The 22,963-nt window shown below is 37.9% G+C and overlaps 1 long non-coding RNA gene across 1 annotated transcript in view; it reads right to left on the reverse strand.

Moving 5' to 3' along the window:
- Nucleotides 1–3,538: 3,538 nt before the first annotated feature.
- Nucleotides 3,539–22,963, reverse strand: part of LOC125961423 (uncharacterized) — a 133,905-nt gene continuing 114,480 nt past the window's right edge. Inside the window, exon 2 of the long non-coding RNA XR_007472137.1 lies at nucleotides 3,539–3,691. This is a non-coding gene — a long non-coding RNA (uncharacterized LOC125961423). The remainder of the gene's footprint in view (nucleotides 3,692–22,963) is intronic.

Raw genomic sequence — 22,963 nt, forward strand, 5'->3', positions numbered from 1 at the left:
CACTTGAAAGCCTAGCCTTTTAATGATCTCTCCAGCTAATCAAAGAGTTGTATCCAGCCCAGTGATGACAAAAACAAGCACAGAATTTGGTGTGCCATCTTTAGTCTTCTTGGATGTTTTCATCATAGCTCAATTCTCTGAGTATATGAGGACAGAGTTAACTTGTAGTTAATCTTGGGTAACTCTGTGCTCATCTTGAAGGGCACCTGAAACCATGATTGATGCTTGGCCAAGACAGAGGTGAAATGCATTAGCTAGTGATTTTTAATGTGCTGTTAAAAGTCGAAACCCACCCCAGGCATCCTGTACCAGCTTATCTATACTGTTTCTTGAAACTGTACGGATTGATGGTTTGCACCTGTTTACCTGTTTGCAAAGTCTGCTTTTGGCTACCTGAGTTGTGGAATATAAAATACCCCTCAGTGAGTTTGAGCCTTGGCTCTTCTGAGACACATGTATCTTGGTGGTTCATGATCAGAAGACAAAGTACACCCTGTGTGATGGAGTGGGGGCTGTACCTGGAAGTCTCAGTCCTCTCAGATGTTTGCTGAGCTTGCTTTCTCCTGCTGGCCCCTATTCTTTGCTTTTATGTGTATACTTTGTGGCATCTCAAGAGTCTTTACAATTATCTGACACTATATAACTGCTGCACTGAGGCTCTTTTCTGACAACTAAAGCTTTTTGATAGGGGTTTGGAGTGAAGGAAGGAAGGGTCTACGGCACACAAATTTAGAACTGTTTCCAAAAGTTATGATTCTTGGAAAGCTGGGCTCAGTACTTTGCTGAGCTCTTAAAGCGCCATTTGGCTGGGTTTCCATTTCATGAAAACCCTTCCAAACACAGACTTGAAGTCGGTCCATGCTCCAACAGTGGCTGTGGGCTTGAAATCTTGGACCCACCTGCCAAAGTCACTGCATAATTCCTTTTCCTCCCACCAAGCCCCTGTGAGCTTTGCTCAACGGTCACACACTCCAACACATGAAGCCCCGTCTGTGGGGAGCATTAGTTTCTCTGGCAAACATTGCTTGAATCCACATATTCCTATCTTTTTTTTTAAAACTGAAGTATAGTTGATTTACAATGTTTCAGGTGTACAGCAAAATGATTCAGTTATACATACATGCATATATGTGTGTATATTATATATATATTCTTTTTCAGATTCTTTTCCATTATAGGTTATTACAAGATATTGAATATAGTTGCCTGTGTTATATAGTAGGTCCTTGCTGTTTAATCTATTTTATATATAGTAGTATGTATCTGTTAATCCCAAACTCCTAATTTATCCCTCTCCCCCTCCTGCCCCCTTTGGTAAACCATAAGTTTGTTTTCTGTCTGTGAGTCTATTTCTATTTTGTAAATAAGTTCACTTCTATTATTTTTTTAGATTCCATATATAAGTGATATCATATGATATTTGCCTTTCTCTGTCTGACTTACTTCACTTAGTATGATAATCTTTAGGTCCATCCATGTTGCTGCCAATGGAATTATTTCTTTCTTTTATGGCTGAGTAATATCCATTGTATATATATATCACATCTTCTTTACCCATTAATCTGTCGATGGACATTTAGGTTGTTTCCATGTCTTGGCTATTGTAAATAGTGCTGCAATGAATATTGGGTTGCATGTATCTTTTTGAATTATGGTTTTCTCCGGATATATGCCCAGGAGTGGAATTTCAGGATCATATGGTAGTTCTATTTTTAGTTTTTTAAGGAACCTCCATACTGTTTTCCATAGTGGCTGTATCAATTTACATTCCTGCCAGCAGTGTAGGAGGGTTCCCTTTTCTCCACACCCTCTCTAGCATTTATTATTTATAGACTTTTTGATGATGGCCATTCTGACTGGTATGAGGTGGTACCTCATTGTAGTTTTGATTTGCATTTCTCTAATAATTAACGATGTTGAGCATCTTTTCATGTGCCTGTTGGCCATCTGTATGTCTTCTACAGAGAAATGTCTGTTTAGGTCTTCTGCCCGTTTTTTAATTGGGTTGTTTGTTATTTTGATATTGAACTGTAGGAGCTGTTTGTATATTTTGGAAATTAATCCCTTACATATTCTTGTCTTCTTAAAACACCAATTTTAAGTAGTATTTTCATTTTTCCTTTAGTGTTCCACCTAGGAATAATCCAGTATGAAAGTTTTAGTCTTCGAGTTATGCTTGACTAACCTAAGCTACTAGTCCTTTAAAAACTCATTATCCAGAAGGGTACCCTTCACATGAGCTACCTCTCTGTGGCTCATGTAACACTGTTCTCAGAAGTCAGAAACCATGCAGCAAGGAAGAGAGTTGTTGCAAAAACGTCTGGAAGGCTCAAGTCTCAAAGTGTTGCAAGATAACCTGCCTTGATCATGAGATTTCAGGGCAGAATTTTATGTCTTTTCACAGTGTGACATCAACCCCCTCTCAGTTTCAGAAGCTGCAAATATATACATCATAAGCTGTTCTTTGAAACAGCAAAAAAATTACCAGTTGACTACTGTACATTAAAACACAAATGACAGCATACCTTACATATGACAATTAGAATTATGTTTGGGGATTCATAAAGAGCATTGCTGATTATCTAGTTTCATCTGGTTGAAGGAGATCCAAAATCTATTTTAAATCCATCTATCCCCCATGCCAGGTCCCTAAGCCGACTCATCATCATCTCTCGCCTAGGTGACGGCACCCTGTTTTCCATTATTACTGAGCCCCCTACCCCTTAGCTAAATAAAGCAGGATGGCCTTTTAAAAATATAATATAAATTCACTTCTCTAATAACTCTCCAATGGCTTCTATCTTCGTTGGAGTACAATCAAGATACTTTTCCATGTCTAAAGCCTCTCCGACTTCTCTACATCATGCTTCTCCAAATACCCTCTCAAAGCAATAGAGGCCTCCCTTCCGATCGAGCCTTGAACATATCTGTTTGGATCCTGATTCACAGCACATGCAAGGTCCTATCTTCAAACTTTTACCATGCTGGCTCTTTTCCATCATTCAACTAAAAATTCTCTGAGTGTTCTGCTCTGACACTCAAATGGAAGTGGCCCTTTATTCATTCTCTACCTCATTAACATGTTTATCATGTTTATAAACATTATAAATGGCTGCCAGTTTCCTTTGCATTGATTTACAATCATCCCTTGGTGTCCGGGGTGATTAGTTCCAGGACCCCTGTGGATACCAAAATCCACGGATGCTCAAGTCCCTTATATAAAATGGCACAGTAAAGTTGGCCCTCTGTATCCTGGGTTCCCCATCCAAAGATTCAATGAGGATGCAGAACCCGAGAATACAGAGGGCCTATTCTACTTACTTTCCTCCTCCCACTAGAATGTCAGCTCCTTCAAAGCCATACCCCTGTCTTTTTTGTTCACTATTGTATCCCTAATTGCTTAGAACAATATGCAAGCATGTAGAAGTCACCCAATAAGTATATGTTGAATAAAAAAAGGTACTTTTTTGTCTTCTCACCATTGTATCAGTTAAAATAAAAATTTAAAGGGAAAAAAACGTAATGTAATTTATTCCCCAACCTTTTTTTATGATGGCTGTGGATGAATCAGACTCCAGAGGAGTGTGGCTATTTCTGGTCTGCAGCTTTTCGTTGGCGTTCTTCACCGTTCTTCATTTTTCCTCAGTGTTCATTTTGGCAAGAGGTCGAAGCATTTTGCCACAGTGTATTTCTGAAACAACATGGTACCAACATGAGTCAGAATCCCACCAACTTATGCTCTGTTTAAAAATAAACATAAAACCTCATTTACTTCACGTCTCTCCATGCTGTACGTCTTTTCTTTTCTGTTTCAACCCTTTTCTCGGACATGCAGCTACTGATCTGTGTGCTATTACCTGGACAGCTCCAGGCAAAGTCAAGTTCCCCTTAGCACTGCCTGCATCTGTCACAGCACTTTCTCTAATCATTCCACTGTGAGTCCATCTCTCCCATCGATGGTGAGCCCTCTGGGGACAGGAACTGTGCCTATGGCCTGCAAATCTCTAGGGCCTCATCCACTAACTAGTTATTAAACAGGTTTAATACAGTTGATTCTCATTATTTGTAGTAGTTATGTTCTATATAGTTGCCACCAACACTAAATTAGTGATGCTGAACCATTGTTCTAAGAGGAAATACAAGATTAGGTTTCTGCTAGTTTCTGGCCCCAACACTTGCACCAATCAATCAATACACAACCTTACTGTATGGTTCTATGTGTGTTTCCATTTAAAGACACCTCATTTAGTATACATTGTTCATTTGTTAACATTCAACCCACAGCCAAGAGCACTGTAACTCATGCCTGAACGAAGCTTCCCCAAGACATGCATTTTCTCTGTAAGGTACATCACAGCCTTCTTACACTTAGGAACACTAGGCAGTACTTGAGTACTACACTGGGGAGCCATTTCCAAAAGCAAAATCACCAACAAAAAGCACAGAAATGCAAAAAGCATAAGAAGGTGAGCTTGCAAATACAAAATCCATGAATAAGGAGGACGGACTCAATACACATTGCTGAATTATATGCACTGCCATTTAAATGAGTAAAAAATAAATACTACTGACAGGGTAGAAAGGGACTAATACAGATTTCATATGCTTCATGAAAGATCCAGAAACTGAAAACAGTTATTCTCTCCTATCCTTTGAAAAGGACAAATTCCAGAGCCTAGTTCTTTTTGTCTGCCCAATATTACTCACTGTTCATCCCATGTTCAGACAAGTCCAAAGAAAATTTCTTTGAAGATAATTATAGGTTAATAGTCTACCTTATCCATGATGGCACAACCCAAACTTCTCCCAGAAGATGGTTCCATTTTTCTCCTGGGATTATAAGAAGAAATACCTGCTTTTATTTCATTATACTCATCAGTTAACTGTAAGTACACAATGTACACACTGTAGAGACTTATATCTTCTGTAAAAATGCCAGTACTCTGTGACATAAACAGCGCAGGTATCATATGTTAAGTATCTACTTTCTAATGCACTTGAAGGACATTTAAGACTTCCTTAGGAGGAGAGGAACCAAGATGGCGGAGTAAAAGGACATGCTCTCACTCCCTCTTGTGAGAACACCAGAATCACAACTAGCTGCTGGACAATCAACAACAGGAAGAAACTGGAACTCACCAAAAAAGATACCCCACATCCAAAGACAAAGGAGAAGCCAAAATGAGATGGTAGGAGGGGTGCAATCACAGTAAAATCAAATCCTATAACTGGTGGGTGGGTAACTCACAGACTGGAGAACACTTATACCACAGAAGTCCACCCACCAGAGTGAAGGTTCTGAGCCCCACATCAGGCTTCCCAACCTGGGGGTCTGGCAATGGGAGGAGGAATTCCTAGAGAATCAGACCTTGAAGCTTAGTGAGAATTGATTGCAAGACTTTGACAGGACCAGGAAAAACAGAGACTCCACTCTTGGAGGGCAAACACAAAGTAGTGTGTGCATCGGGACCCAGGGGAAGGAGTAGTGACCCTAGGGGAGACTGAACCAGACCTACCTGCTAGTGTTGGAGGGTTTCCTGCAGAGGCCGGGGGCGGGGGTGGTTGTGGCTCACCGTGGTGACAAGGACACTGGAAGCAGAAGTTCTGGGAAGTACTCCTTGGCATGAGACCTCCCAGAGTCCCTCATTAGCCCCACCAAAGAGCCCAGCTAGGCTCCAGTGCTGGGTTGCCTCAGGCCAAACAACCAACAGGGAGGGAACCTAGCCCCACCCATCAACAGTCAAGTGGATTAAAGTTTTACTGAGCTCTGCTCACCAGAGCAACACTCAGCTCTACCCACCACCACTCCCTCCCATCAAGCCTCTTAGATAGCCTCATCCACCAGACAGCAGACAGCAGAAGCAAGAAGAACTACAATCCTGTAGCCTGTGGAACAAAAACCACATTCACAGAAAGACAGACAAGATGAAAAGGCAGAGGGCTATGTACCAGATGAAGGAACAAGATAAAACTCCAGAAAAACAACTAAATGAAGTGGAGATAGGCAACCCTCCAGAAAAAGAATTCAGAATAATGATAGTGAAGATGATCCAGGACCTTGGAAAAAGGATGGAGGCAGAGATCAAGAAGATGCAAGAAATGTTTAAAAAATACCTAGAAAAATTAAAGAACAAACAAACAGAGATGAACAATACAATAACTGAAATGAAAATGACACTAGAAGGAATCAATAACAGAATAACTGAGGCAGAAGAACAGATAAGTGACCTGGAAAACAGAATGGTGGAATTCACTGCTGTGGAACAGAATAAAGAAAAAAGAATGAAAAGAAATGAAGACAGCCTAAGAGACCTCTGGGACAACATTACATGCAAAAACATTCACATTTTAGGGGTCCCAGAAGGAGATGAGAGAGAGAAAGGACCAGAGAAAATATTTGAAGGGATTATAGTCAAAAACTTCCCTAACATGGGAAAGAAAATAGCCACCCAAGTCCAGGAAGCACAGCGAGTCCCGTACAGGATAAACCCAAGGAGAAACATGCCGAGACACATAGTAATCAAATTGGCAAAAATTAAAGACAAAGAAAAATTATTGAAAGCAGCAAGGGAAAAACGACAAATAACATACAATGGAACTCCTATAAGGTTAACAGCTGATTTCTCAACAGAAAATCTACAAGCCAGAAGGGAGTGGCATGATATACTTAAAGTGATGCAAGGGAAGAAACTATAACCAAGATTACTCTACCCGGCAAGGATCTCATTCAGATTCAATGGAGAAATCAAAAGCTTTACAGACAAGCAAAAGCTAAGAGAATTCAGCACCAGCAAACCAGCTCTACAACAAATGCTAAAGGAACATCACTAAGTGGGAAACACAAGAGAAGAAAAGAACCTACAAATACAAACCCAAAACAATTAAGAAAATGGTAATAGGAACATACATATCTATAATTACGTTAAACGTGAGTGGATTAAATGCTCCAACCAAAAGACACAGACTTGCTGAATGGATACAAAAACAAGACCCATATATATGCTGTCTACAAGAGACCCACTTCAGACCTAGGGACACATACAGACTGAAAGTGAGGAGATGGAAAAAGATACTCCATGCAAATGGAAATCAAAAGAAAGCTGGAGTAGCAATACTCATATCAGATAAAATAGACTTTAAAATAAACAATGTTACAAGAGACAAGGAAGGACACTACATAATGATCAAGGGATCAATCCAAGAAGAAGATATAACAATTATAAATATATATGCACCCAACATAGGAGCACCACAATACATAAGGCAACTGCTAACAGCTATAAAAGAGGAAATAGACAGTAACACAATAATAGTGGGGGACTTTAACACCTCACTTACACCAATGGACAGATCATCCAAAATTAAAATAAATAAGGAAACAGAAGCTTTAAATGACACAATAGGCCAGATAGATTTAATTGATATTTATAGGACGTTCCATCCGAAAACAGCAGATTACACTTTCTTCTCAAATGCGCAAGGAACGCAAGGATCTTCTCCAGGATAAATCACATCATGGGTCACAAATCAAGCATCAGTAAATTTAAGAAAATTGAAATCATATCAAGCATCTTTTCTGACCACAAAGCTATGAGATTAGAAATGAATTACAGGGAAAAAAACGTAAAAAAAAAAACAAACACATGGAGCTAAACAATACATTACTAAATAACCAAGAGATCACTGAAGAAATCAAAGAGGAAATCAAAAAATACCTAGAGACAAATGACAATGAAAACATGACGATCCAAAACCTATGGGATGCAGCAAAAGCAGTTCTAAGAGGGAAGTTTATAGCTATGCAAGTCTATCTCAAGAAACAAGAAAAATCTCAAATAAACAATCTAACCTTACAACTACAGGAACTAGAGAAAGAAGAACAAACAAAACCCAAAGTTAGCAGAAGGAAAGAAATCATAAAGATCAGAGCAGAAATAAATGAAATAGAAACAAAGAAAACAATAGCAAAGATCAATAAAACTAAAAGCTGGTTCTTTGAGAAGATAAACAAAATTGATAAACCACTAGCCAGACTCATCAAGAAAAAGAGGGAGAGGACTCAAATCAGTAAACTTAGAAATGAAAAAGGAGAAGTTACAGCAGATACCACAGAAATACAAAGCATCCTAAGAGACTACTACAAGCAACTCTATGTCAATAAAATGGACAACCTGGAAGAAATGGACAAATTCTTAGAAAGGTTTAACCTTCCAAGACTAAACCAGGAAGAAACAGAAAATATGAACAAACCAATCACAAGTAATTAAATTGAAACTGTGATTAAAAATCTTCCAACAAACAAAAGTCCAGGACCAGATGGCTTCACAGGTGAATTCTATCAAACATTTAGAGAAGAGCTAACACCCATCCTTCTCAAACTCTTCCAAAACACTGCAGAGGAAGGAAAACTCCCAAACTCATTCTATGAGGCCACCATCACCCTGATACCAAAACCAGACAAAGATACTACAAAAAAAGAAAATTACAGACCACTATCATTGATGAATATAGATGAAAAAATCCTGAACAAAATACTTGCAAACAGAATCCAACACATTAAAAGGATCATACACCATGATCAAGTGGGGTTTATCGCAGGGATGCAAGAATTCTTCAATATATGCAAATCAATCAATGTGATACACCATATTAATAAATTGAAACATAAAAGCCATATGATCATCTCAATAGATGCAGAAAAAGCTTTTGACAAAATTCAACACCCATTTATGAAAAAAACTCTCCAGAAAGTGGCATAGAGGGAACCTGCCTCAACATAATAAAGGCAATATACAACAAACGCACAGCAAACATCATTCTCAATGGTGAAAAACTGATAGCATTTCCTCTAAGATCAGGAATGAGATAAGGATGTCCACTCTCACCACTATTATTCAACATAGTTTTGGAAGTGCTAGCCATGGCAATCAGAGAAGAAAAAAAAAATAAAAGAAATACAAATTAGAAAAGAAGAAGTAAAACTGTCACTGTTTGCTGATGACATAATACTATACATACAGCATCCTAAAAATGCCACCAGAAAACTACTAGAGCTAATCAATAAATTTGGTAAAGTTGCAGGATACAAAATTAATGCACAGAAGTCTCTTGCATTCCTATACACTAATGATGAAAAATCTGAAAGGGAATTTATGGAAACACTCCCATTTACCATTGAAACAAAAGAAATACAATACCTAAGAATAAACCTACCTAGGGAGACAAAAGACCTGTATGTAGAAAACTATAAGACACTGATGAAAGAAATTAAAGATGATACCAACACATGGAGAGATATACCATGTTCTTGGATTGGAAGAATCAATATTGTGAAAATGACTATACTGCCCAAAGCAATCTACAGATTCAATGCAATCCCTATCAAATTACCAATGGCATTTTTTTACGGAACTAGAACAAATCATCTTAAAATTTGTATGGAGACCCAAAAGACCCCAAATAGCCAAAGCAGTCTTGAGAGAAAACAATGGAGCTGGATGAATCAGACTCCCTGACTTCAGTCTATACTACAAAGCTACATTAATCAAGACAATAGGGCTTCCCTGGTGGCACAGTGGTTGAGAGTCCACCTGCCAGTGCAGGGGACGCGGGTTCATGCCCAGGTCTGGGAAGATCTCACATGCCGCGGAGCAGCTGGGCTCGTGAGCCATGGCCACTGAGCCTGCAAGTCCGGAGGCTGTGCTCCACAACGGGAGAGGCCACAACATTGAGAGGCCCGCACCGCAAAATAAAATAAAATATGGCATTGTTTCTCATCATCAAAAAAAAAAAGACAATATGGTACTGGCACAAAAAACAGAAACATAGATCAATGGAACAAGATAGAAAGCCCAGAGATAAACCCATGCACCTATGGTCAACTAATCTATGACAAATGAGGCAAAGATATACAATGGAAAAAGACAGTCTCTTTAATAAGTGGTGCTGGGAAAATTGGACAGCTACAGGTAAAAGAATGAAATTAGATCCCTCCCTAACACCATACACAAAAATAAGCTCAAAATGGATTAGAGAACTAAATGTAAGACCAGACACTATAAAACTCTTAGAGGAAAACATAGGAAGAACACTCTTTGACATAAATCACAGCAAGATCTTTTTGGATCCACCTCCTAGAGTAATGGAAATAAAACAAAAATAAACAAATGGGACCTAATGAAACTGCAAAGCTTTTGCACAGCAAAGGAAACCATAAACAAGACGAGAAGACAACCCTCAGAATGTGAGAAAATATTTGCAAATGAATCAAAGGACAAAGGATTAATCTCCAAAATATAAACAGCTCATGCACCTCAATATTAAAGAAACAAACAATCCAATCCAAAAATGGGCAGAAGACCTAAATAGACATTTCTCCCAAGCAGACATACAGATGGCCAAGAAGCACATGAAAAGCTGCTCAACATCACTAATTATTAGAGAAATGCAAATCAAAACTACAGTGAGGTATCACCTCGCACCAGTTAGAATGGGCATCATCAGAAAATCTACAAGCAACATGCTAGAGAGGGTGTGGAGGAAAGGGAACCCTCTTGCACTGTTGGTGGTAATGTAAATTGATACAGCCACTTTGGAGAATAGTATGGAGGTTCCTTAAAAAAACTAAAAATTGAATTACCATATGATCCAGCAATCCCATTACTGGGCATATACCCAGAGAAAACCATAATTCAAAAAGACACATGCACCCCAATGTTCATTGCAGCACTATTTACAATAGCCAGGTCATGGAAGCAACCTAAATGCCCATTGACAGACGAATGGATAAAGACGTTGTGGTACATATATACGATGGAATATTACTCAGCCATAAAAAGGAACAAAATTGAGTCATTTGTTGAGACGTCGATGGACCTAGGGACTGTTATACAGAGTGAAGTAAGTCAGAAAGAGAAAAACAAATATCGTATATTAATGCATGTATGTGGATCCTAGAAAAATGGTACAGATGAACTGGTTTGCAGGGCAGAAGTCGAGACACAGATGTAGAGAACAAATGTATGCACAGCAAGAGGGAAAACTGCGGTGGGGTGGGGATGGTGCTGTGCTGAATTGGGCGATTGGGATTGACATGTACACACTGATGTGTATAAAACTGATGACTAATAAGAACCTGCAGTATAAAAAAATAAACAAAAAACAATATTAAACTTTCTTTGGGTTATTTATATGGAAATATGTTAATATAAATGTTTCAGACATTACATGAAATTTCTGAAAATCGTATATGTTCTGGTATAATGTTATAAGTCATAATTCCAGTTATTACTTTAAAATGTATATCTCAGAAATAACTAAATTTCCTTGTCAATTGCATTATTATGAACTTTCATCAAATCTTTAACCTGGTCATTTTTAAGTCTTTTGTCATTTACAGACAGTTCTGGGTGTACTCTGATGCTTTTGCAAAAATGTTCCTATAAAAGGGTTTCATCTTCAAGGAATTCATGGAAAAGACTCTGACAAGTACAGGTTTCTGGTAACTAACTATACTGCTGAACTGAATGAATAAGCATTTCCAGAACTCTAATGGAAAACTGATGAATTCATAAAAGTGCTAACAAAAGATCAAGATAAAAATTAATTACATGAGACTGAGTGAACTGATGAGGATGATTATAATTTTTGTAACTTTCTGTTTGAATAAAAAAAGAAAAATCCCACAAGGACTCAGAGGCAAAAAATATACAAATCAATTTTCAGTGCAAAGTAAAAGAGCTGTTACAGTGGAGGATTACTGGACTGAATGTCAACATTATGACATAGTATGAGTGTGTTTCGTGTTTGGTAATTGCAATCATTGTTGCTTTTGTTGTGGTCATCCATTTACAATGCTTGGTGTCAGTTTATTTCTCTCTTGTAAAAAATAAAATACAGTGTGTGTATGTGTGCGTGTGTGTGCGGGGGGGAAGACTTCCTTAGGAATACAGATTTATGTTTTAAAGCTGCTACAAAATTTTTCCAATTAAGTTTACTTCTCAGAATTTTAAACTGTTTAAATTTAACCTTGATTTAGTTGTAGTTCATGGAAAGTAATTTGTTGGTAAAATCACCTCTGCAAAAGCACGACCTATGTTTTAAACTACCATTGCTGGGATCAGTAGGATTTGCCAAAGGCAATGTTTTGCGTACGTGACACGAAATAGAAGGATGATTCTGAAAGCTCACTTCTTATGTGTTCAAAATCATCTAAAATGGACTTCCCTGGTGGCACAGTGGTTAAGAATCCACCTGCCAACGCAGGGTACACGGGTTCGATCCCTGGTCCAGGAAGATCCCACATGCCGCAGAGCAAGCCCATGCGCCACAACTACTGAAGCTCACGCGCCCTAGAGCCTACCCACCACAACTACTGAGCTCATGCACTGAAACTACTGAAACTCTGTGCTCTCTAGGGCCCACGTGTTGCAACTACTGAGCCTGCATGATGCAACTACTGAAGCCCGCACGCCTAGAGCCCGTGCTCCACCAACAAGAGAAGCCACCACAATGAGAAGCCTGTGCACTGCAACGAAGAGTAGTGCCCACTCACTGCAATTAGAGAAAGCCCACACTCTAGCAACAAAGACCCAACGCAGCCAAAAAATAAAAATTTTTAATAAGTCAGCTAAAATATAAGTAGACACAATTTCCTTTTAAAGCTTTGTGAGATTCTCTTCATATATTTCAGAGTATCAGAAGATAAGTCACCTTGTCAGGAAATACGATTTCAGGACTGATAAAACCATATGGGTCTATTGCATAACAATAAGATAAATCAACATATTTTACAAAAGTAATACCTTGATGCAGAAAAATAAAATGAATGAAATGCATCTTACTTTATACTTTATTAGTACCGTTATATTACATTTTCCATATAATTAACCAATATTTGCTTTGAGTTTATTTTGTAAAATTTAGCATTTCTTTTCATTTTCTATTTATTCTGCAAAACACTAAGAAAAACAGATGCCATTAACTTACTTTAATATGTGCCTAGATCATCACTAAAACTCTCAAATTTCTTTCTCTTTAAACAACCCACTAAGAAACCTTTATTTATATGTCTCTGATAAAGCCATATCACCACTACTGACCTAAAAAAAGCAATGTGAATGTTCAGGTAACAGCTATCCCATTCTGAACCTGATGATAATGTGCATCTTAATATGAGGTACAGGTGCAAATTAAATTTCATATTTCCATTTCTAACCTTCAAGAGGAAGGGGTTGGCTTTGAAATTTACAGCCATGGTTCCACCTTGTACTAACTGCATGATTTGGGCCAATTCACTATTGCCCAAATTTATTTATTCATCTGAAAAGTGAAGATGGACACTATTTTCTGTAACCTAGAGTGGTCCTCATGATAAAGTGGAAATGGCCTGTGTAAAGTACCTGGCCAACAGTGAATGGTAAAAAAACTTAGTTCTTGTTTTTATTAAGTACAATACCAACACAAGCAGCACTGTAGACAACTGAATTTAGCTCTTAAAGCCAAAATATAGTGACCTGTTACCTGTGGGTAATTTGGAAAAAAAAGTTATAGTTCACCCACATTTTGACTTACCATCAAAACAAGAATGTCTATGTCTGTGATATGTATGTGTTATAATATATAACTCAAAATCTCTAAGAGTCTATTTTATGTAAAACAGAACAAAGATTGACCATCAGCTATATTAGAACAAACAGCTCTGTTCCTGCACATTTTTTTCTCCTCTCATTCAAAGATGAAAGTACTTATGCCTATGAATTTTAAGGTCGTTTAGACCAGGATGAAATGGGTCCCAGCAGCCCTGTAACCTTAGAATGTTTGTTGCATCATTCACGCTTTCATCCACTTCTCCTAGTAACAAGAAACGCAAATTCGTGAGTGGTAGGTTTAATATGTGGTCTGGGGCTTCCCTGGTGGCGCAGTGGTTGAGAGTTCGCCTGCTGATGCAGGGGACACGGTTTCGTGCCCCGGTCCGGGAAGATCCCACATGCCGCAGAGCGGCTGGGCCCGTGAGCCATGGCCGCTGAGCCTGCGCGTCCGGAGCCTGTGCTCCGCAATGGGAGAGGCCACAACAGTGAGAGGCCCGCGTACCGCAAAAAAAAAGAAAAAATGTGGTCTGTGTTATTATGTTAGCAAAACAGGACTTTTTTTTCCTCTATGAGAATAGGCTATGACTTTGGCCTCATTAATATTGAGTTCTGGCCAAAGGAACTCCAATAGGTTATGAAATCATGAAAGCTGCTAAATCCCATCAGGCTAAATCTTCCAACAATTCCAAGGCATTGAGGTAAGAGTAGGAAAAAATGGACTGTATGGAGAAAACCTAAGGCACAATTTTTTAACCTGTTTTTTTAAAACTAGAATAGAACCTTTCCACAAGGAACTAATATGGATCATACTTCTTGAAAAATATTGTCTTTACCACTGTGATATTTTTAAATAGTTTTTGTGTATATTTTTAAAATTTCAATTTTATTTTATTTTTTAATTGAAGTATAGCTGATTTGCAATGTTGTGTTAGTTTCAGGTGTGGAGCAAAGTGACTCAGTTACATATATATTGTTTTTCAAATTTGTTTCCCTTATAGGTTATTACAAAATAATGAATATCGTTCTCTGTGCTATACAGTAGGTCCTTGTTTGTTGTCTATTTTATATATAGGAGTGCGTACATGTTAATCCCAAACTCCTAATTGATCCCTGCCCACTTTGTATATACTTTAGAATGGAGACAATTCTATACTTTCAGCTAGATGCTGTGCTCCTCATCTAATAGGTAAACTCTAGGTGCACAAAGGGTTTTATTACCAGGCTTGACAGTGTAAAAGCCAAGCAGAAAACAAGCTGGCAGAGATGGCTTAATATAAGCTTCCTCTGAGGAGTTGAAAACATCATCACATTTTGTTTCCTGCTATTCATCTGCCCCTCTGTGATCTTTGTCTCTCTATATAATAAAATATTTATAGCCAGAACCCCGCATCCCTTCCTCCTTCTTAACTGTTGGAATAAGGTGTGTTCTGCTTCCACGGGAGAAAGCAGCCAATATAATAGAAACACTAAAATTTGAATAAATGACTTTGGGGAGGAGTAGAAAACCTAATCCTCTCAAAAAGGGATTTTCTTTCCTTCGAAGCAAGATAACCGTGATGTATGGGACTGCACGTTTGCAGTAATTATTTCCACCCTTGTTCAACTGCATTGAACTCTCTCGAGAGAAACTTCTTGGGAACCTACAGAACTATTTCCTTTCTTTGGATGTCCTCAGATATAGATTGAGCGCTATTTTATTTTTCTTTTCAGGTATTAATAAAATGATTTTTTAAAACAATCTCACCTTTTCCTATAGGAAAATATCCTGTTTGAATGTCTGGCCTCTATCTATGAGACATTTCCCCTGAGCCAGTGGAAGGACTGAGTTTTTCAGAACTATGAACTATAGGTAATATTCTCATGTTAATGCTCATTTCATCTGGAAGAGCGGCTTGTAATGTATTGGCGTTTATTTTAGGAGTAACTGTACCTTGTGCTGAAAAACCAAGTGAACAATTAAATTTGGATATGTTGCTTTTCTGTTCCAACCAGAAAAAGCACTTAAAGTTTTTATTTGCTAGATACCCCAAGTTCTAGACACACTGGTGCATACTTGCTTTTTGAACTTGATTGACTAAATCATTCTGTGTCTGGGCCTCTTTGTCTTGAACCAATGGTAATGACAGCTTGGACTCAGACAAGAGCAGGTACTCACAATTTTCAGAGGATTAAATGAGGTGATGCATGTGTAAGAACTTCAGATAGTCTAAAGCACTATGCAACATTAGATTTAGAAAAGTTATTTTAATTCCTAACTGAGTTATACAAAATTTTACTTAATCTAATACAGAAAACAAAGATAACAGCTCAAAACCTAGTGACGATGTCTCTGCAATATGAGGACTGTCTAATCTCCACTTCGATGTAGTGCGTGGCCTTCTCATTGTGGTGGCTTCTCTTGTTGCGGAGCATGGGCTCTAGGCGCATGGGATTCAGTAGTTGTGGCACGCAGGCTCAGCAGTTGTGGTTCATGGGCTCTAGACCGCAGGCTCAGTAGATGTGGTGCACAGGCTTAGTTGCTCCGTTCCATGTGGGATCTTCCCAGACCAGGGCTCGAACCCACATCCCCTGCATTGGCAGGTGGTTTCTTAACCACTGGGCCACCAGGGAAGCCCTATTTAATGTTTTGATAACTCAATGTCAGCATACTTGGCTTCCTTTATAACCCTAGGTATTTTACTTTATGCCTTTTAAAGCATTATTTTGCCACTGTGGTTACCCAGCAATTCCACTCCTAAGTATATACCCAAAAGAACTGAAAATAGGTACTCAAACAAATATTGGTACAGGATTGTTTGTAGTAGTGTTAGTCACAATAGCAAAAAAAAAAAAAAAAGAGGAAACAACCTAAACGTCCATCAACAGATGGATGGATAAATGTGGTGTATCCATACAATGGAATATTATTCAGGCATAAAAGAGAATGAATACTAATACATGCTACAATGTGAATGAACCTCAAAAACATTATACTAAATGAAAGAAGCCAGACACCAAAGGTCACATATTATATGATTCCGTTTATATGAAATATCTAGAATAGGAAAACCTATGGAAAGGGAAAGCAGATTGGTGGTTACCAAGGGCGTGGAGGACAAGGGAATAAACAGAACTGCTTAATGGCTACAGTATTTTATTTTGGATTGATGGAAACGTTTTGAAACTAGATAGAGGTGGCAGTTGCACAACTTTATGAATGTACTAAATACCAGTGAGTTGTTCACTTTAAAATGATTCATTTTATGTCTTGTGAATTTCATCTCACTAAATAAACAAAACACCATGTTAAAAATTGGGTCCTGGTCTTCCTGAGACGGCCAAAGAAGTCCATGGCACAGCAAAAGGATAAAAATCCTGATTTAAAGCTTCCCACAATGACATGAGCTCTTCTGCTTTGGTCCAGTTGAAGAAGCTGGGCTCAATCAAGTTTTCCAAATTTTCCTAGCATGCCAGAGCACCCTGTGTGGCCTGAGTTTAAAGTTAGGAGGAAGCAAGAGTGTTGCTGATGAGCACTTAGCTTGCTGTTAAACAACTCATATTTGTCTATATATTTCTAATATACACTTGGAGGTATATTCCAGAAAATGGAGGATGACTAGAAACACAACAAACTTTACATTCTAAATGACCAGAAATGGTAGACACTACTTTTTCAATAGTAAGATTTTTCTGTGCTGTCAGTTCTCCCAGATACCATGACTTACTTTGGGAATATCTTCATGCTAGTTGTAATGCTCCTAGAACCTTATTCCACTTCCTTTAGGTTATTTTTTTTTCATTCAACAAGTGCACATTATACAGGCAAACCTCTTTCTACTGTGCTTTTACTTTGTTATGCTTCACAGATACTGTGTTTTTTACATGTTGAAAGTTTCTGGCAACCCTGGATTGCCAGATAATGGATAGTATTTTTTTAGCAACAAAGTATTAAGGTATTAAGGTATGTACATTGTTTTTTTTTAAACATAATGCTATTGCACACTTAAGAGACTACAGTATAGAATAAACATAACTTTTATATGTACTAGGAAACCAAAAACTTCCTGTGACTTGCTTTATTGTGGTATTTGCTTTACTGCAGCCATCTGGAACTGAACCCACAATATCCCTGAGGTATGCCTGTAATATCCAGGAGAAACATGTGCTATGAAGAAAAAAAAGTTGGGCAGCAATGAGAATGACAGAAAGTTACTAGAAAAAGCGATCAAATAAGAGACTCCTAAGAGGTAGCATTTGAGGAGGAACCTGAATGAGGTAAATAAATGAGCATTATAGACAGTGGGGTCAACAGTACTTCAGGCTACAGAGACAGCATGTGCAAATGTCCTGAGGTCATGAATGTTCAGAGAACAACACTGAAGGCCCATGTGGCTATAATAGAGTCCACAAGAAAAGAACAGTATAAATATAAGATAGAACAAGCAGCCAGTGACCAGAACGTGGATGGTCTAACAGGCTATGGTGAACATTTTGGATTTTATTATAAATCTGATGGGAGAACCATTGGAGAGCTTTGAATAGAAGGTGACATTTTGATTTATACTTTAAAACTGTCCCTAGGTGGGGTGGAAACATTGCAGGAGGTTAAGAGTGAAAGCAAGAATATTAGATAAGAGGCTAGTTAGGGAGCACAGGTGAAGGATGGTAGCAGCTCGCACTTAGGGTGGCAGTGGTCAGGACAGCGAAAAGTGGTCTGACTCTAGATATACTTTCAAAGTATAGATGACTCTTTGATGGGTTGGCTATGGTGCAAGAGAAGGTATTTCCACCTGAGCAGTAGGGTGGACAGCGATGCCACCTATTGAGCTGGGAGACAGCTGGAGAGGAATAGAGTTAAATGTTGCCTTTGTCCCTTTGGGCTGCTATAACAAAATATCACAGACTGGGTAGCTTGTAAGCCACAGAAATGTATTTCTCACAGTTCTGGAGGCTGGAAGTCTGAGATCAGGATGGCAACAGCGTAACTGGGTGAAGGCTCTCCTCCAGGCTGCATCCTCATATGGTGGGAGGAGCTAGGGAGCTCAGTGAGATCTCTCCCATAAGTACACTAACTCCATTCATGAGGCCTCCACCTTCATGACCTAGTCACCACCTCAAAGCCCCACCTACTAACACCATCATCTTTGGAGGTTATAATGTCAACACATGCTTTTCGTAGAAGACCAACATTCAGACCATAGCAAGTATTGGGTTGGCCAAAAAGTTCGTTTGGGTTTTTCCGATATGTTGGTTCAAGAAAATCAAGGGTTCAGTTTTAGACGCCGGGATAGACTGGTTGAAAAAATTTGCCCAAATTCCTCATCTTTCACTGTATTCATGCTTTTCATCAAATAACTTTTTAGGCCACTTCCTCTCTGACTCTAGCTTTGGTTACATGGCTTGATTTAGCCAATGGGACACAGAAGCTTCCCTATATTTTCAAGTGCTTGTGCTCTTTTGATTTTTCTTGCATTTCTGCCATTAACATGAAAACATGTCCAGGCTAGCTGATGCAGAAGAGAGACACAAGGAGACAAATAGCATGGTCCTGGTAGTAAGAAATTCATAACAGAAACTGAATCATAAATAAATGAATGAACCACAAAATCCAGGCTCCCTCTTGGATCATTTCAAGAAAAGCTCAGCCTGGTTGACTGTGGAAAAAAAATTTTTTTTTTAATTTATACTTTAAGAAAGTTTATTAACGTTTTTGGTACTAGAGAATTATATTTTTAAAGATTATTGTCATATTTGAGAAACTTCTCTCAAGTGCAAGATTTAAGGGAATTTCAGGATTTCTTTGAATTGACAACACTCACTCAACACCACTAGTTCATCATCAATGTCTTCACTGCCTTTGCTTTCTGATACTTCCTTGCAAGGTAAGGAACAGAGATAAATGTATCATGAAGCCAATAAAACTAAAGGCTCAAGGCCACTCACTTGTTCATGGACATCAAGGCCCTGGGAAGGAGCCTAGCAATATGTTCACATGATCATATATTTTTGCAAATTATGCAAAAGTAAGATATTTTAACAGCAACTGGTTACGAGAGCTGTCTCTTTGCATTCCAACTTCCTACATTACACTTCTCTATATGCTGCACGGAGTTGCGGTGGCTATAGCTATTTGGGGGCTCTAGCTAAGGGGGAACTTGAGTTGGAAATGCTTTTGGTTTGTAATAGTGGGATATATTTATGTGTTTTGCGATCAATTTCCATTACAGTTCAGTTTTTTCTAGTCGTCCCAAGTACAGCAAGGGCATCCAGGAAATCTCCAACACCTCCACGTACTGAGTGACTCAGCATCATAGTACAAAGATACAGGACCTGAAAGCATATTACAATGTAAGTGTGCCTGCAGCTCTTGGTATATATGCATGGCGGAAGTCTGCCTATTATAAAGCTTCTTAAGCCTTAACACATGGGCACAACAACGCATTAAGTATGCAGAAATGTACTTTCAAAGATTCATAAAACTTTCGTATAGAAAGTTGATATAGTTTGAACATACCATTTAAACAGCATATGGACAGTTGTTTTGAAGGTACCATTAAAACAAGTGAGAAATTAAACCTCTTTGCTTCGATCATATAAGAAATATACCTTTTATATCATCTCTATTTAAGAATGGCAGAAAAACTTTAAAAAATTGAATAGGAAACAAACATTTGATTAAATCAACAGAAATTATTCTGACATTGAAGAAGCCTTTTGTACCAAAATAATTTTCAGACCACATCCAAAGCATGCATTAGGAGGAAAATGGTGAATAGCAGTAAAGGATTGGTTCTTGTTTGATAATTCAATTGATAAAAATGAGTGGATCACATGAACACAAGGAAATATTTCCATTCTTTGACACAAAAGAAGATTATGAAGATAACATACAATTCATCACAGTCAAACAAGGAAGACAATGACAAGTCACTGATAATGTGGTTCATCAATTTAAAGAGTATTAAGATTAGTCATTGTACAAGCAAACTTCAAATGCACTGAAATCTTAGGACTCACACATTTAAGAAATGTGGTAGAGGTGTTCCAAAATTTGATAATTCTAAAAAAGTTTACATGCCGCTACTGATAACAACATGTGATGCCCAAATAAACTTTTCTAGATGTCAGTAAAAATAAATTTCAATCAGACATCTTAAAGGGAAAGCTGTATTATGTTTCTATTTTCTCTACAGAAGGATGTTTCAAAATAATTTTTATACTTAACAGTAAAGAGATAATGAAAGCATTTTGCACCAAAATGTATAGGGGGTCAAGATATTAGAAAGGTGGGGTGGCAATCTACTAGTAAAAATATACTGCTTTTCTGATTTTGTGATGTTTGCATTGTTAGCTTGTTAACTTCATACTGAATACTTTGCTATGATTTATTACCTCATTCTAAATATTCACATTCCTACCTAATTTTGTATCCACAGGCACACCTTCTAAAATCATGGATCTTTAGGTTTATGGATCTTGTTTACTGGGCCATTGGTTACTTTTCCCCAGTATGATTGCTCAGAAGTTTACATTTAAGAAGTCAATTAAAATGTATATATGAAGCACAACTACAGTTCAATCGAAGTAGAAATGTCAGAGTGAAAACGCAGCAGCCTCAGCAACCCTGTCTCCCTTTGTGATGGCTACACAGCAATTTCACTTTTGGAATTCATCTTCAACTGGGTGGTTTGTTTCAATAAATTGAAATCCTGATAAGGGTAAGTGAGTCTAAGCGAAACCGATGTTAACCAAATGCATGACAAAATGGAGCACAGGAATTATTCTAAGCAAAGAAATATAAATAAAACTTTGATTATATGGCTGAAAAGGAAAGCATATGGATTTTTATCAAGTACTTAAAGTGTTAGTGCCCATAGCAGAACAATCCGCTATATACGTTAGAAACTAAAGAGATATGCCCCAGAACATGTTCAATTAATTCAACAGAATAGTAAAAGTATAAGTTATGAGTTTTAAATGACAGACCCAAAGATGTAACCATTTAGAGTCTTCTTGAATTTTTTTAATCTACTATAGTTACTAAAGATGTATGGCCTTTGTTTTCTTTCTAGAAATTCTACCAACCCTAGGTTTTGAATTCAGTGAATAGAATACCAAACATATGTACACTTCATTTAGCCTACTGTGACTGAGTCGTACTTTAACTTTTTTCTAATTAAGAAGAAAATACAGTGTTTGCTTTTCTTTTCTTTTCTCTTTTTTATTTTTTTGGCCACACTGAGTGGCATGTAGGATCTTAGTTCCCCAACCAGGAATTGAACCCATGTCCCCTGCAGTGGAAGTGTGGAGTCCTAACCACTGGACTACCAGGGAATTCCCCAGAAAATACAGTGTTTTCTAAGAGGAAAGAAAACATAATTTAATTAATTAATTTATTTATTTATTTAAGCAATGACAAAGCAGTGGCCAATCAAGTATTGTCAGTGGTACACTCTATGGCAGAGGCTGCAAACTGAGGACATAAAGCCAAAATCTCACTGCTTAACCAAATTGATATTTAAAATGTTTGAACGAGGGGGTACAGAATGTTCATATATCTTACTACTGGTGATGTTAAGCTTGATCATTCAGTTAAGGTGTATCTGCCACATAGTGAAATGTAACTATCATCTCCCCTTTGTAATTAGTAAATATCTTGGGGGTGATACTTTGAGATTATGAAAATATCCTGTTCTCCACGAACTTTAGCCTATTAGTTTTAGCATCCATCAGTGGATTGTGTCTGCAACAACTATCACAGTGGTATTTGCCTAATGGTAATTTTCTACCTCTTTTATCCTTTCACTGGAATGTATTTACTTCCATTTACTAATTGGAATTCTTCCATAAAAGAGACTATCCCTTCACCCCATTTATTTATGCATTTATTTATATATGTATACATGTATGTATATGTATGTATGTATTTATTTATATGAGCAAGGACTCAGGGGTACTTACCTTATTCCAGGAGTTATAATCCAAAACTCTCATTATATATCTGGCTGCTCACAATGTCCCAGTTTTGGCCATTTGGAACTCCTCCTGGTTCATGTGTCCTTTTGACATGCTCTTGTCCTTTATTGAGTGCTACCTTACTTTTTGACAACACAAATATTTCAGGCAATTCCCATCCTTTCCCTGCCCCAGCCATGGAATCAACTACTTCTCCAAAGAGCTCTAGATCCTTTTGTTGGAAAATGGTGTTTAAAAATCAAGGATCTGGATGCTAGGTATGCTCTTTGATACCGGGGTGTCACTGAGCTTAGGCTTTCTCAGTGGACAGAGTTAGGAAACATATGTATGTATAACAACCCATGCATATACTCACATAACCTCAGTCTAATCACAGGAGGCCATCAGACAATTCCAAGACATTCTACAAAATGACTGAC

Source organism: Orcinus orca, chromosome 16, assembly GCF_937001465.1.
Source record: "Orcinus orca chromosome 16, mOrcOrc1.1, whole genome shotgun sequence".
In the NCBI taxonomy this organism is placed as follows: domain Eukaryota; kingdom Metazoa; phylum Chordata; class Mammalia; order Artiodactyla; family Delphinidae; genus Orcinus; species Orcinus orca.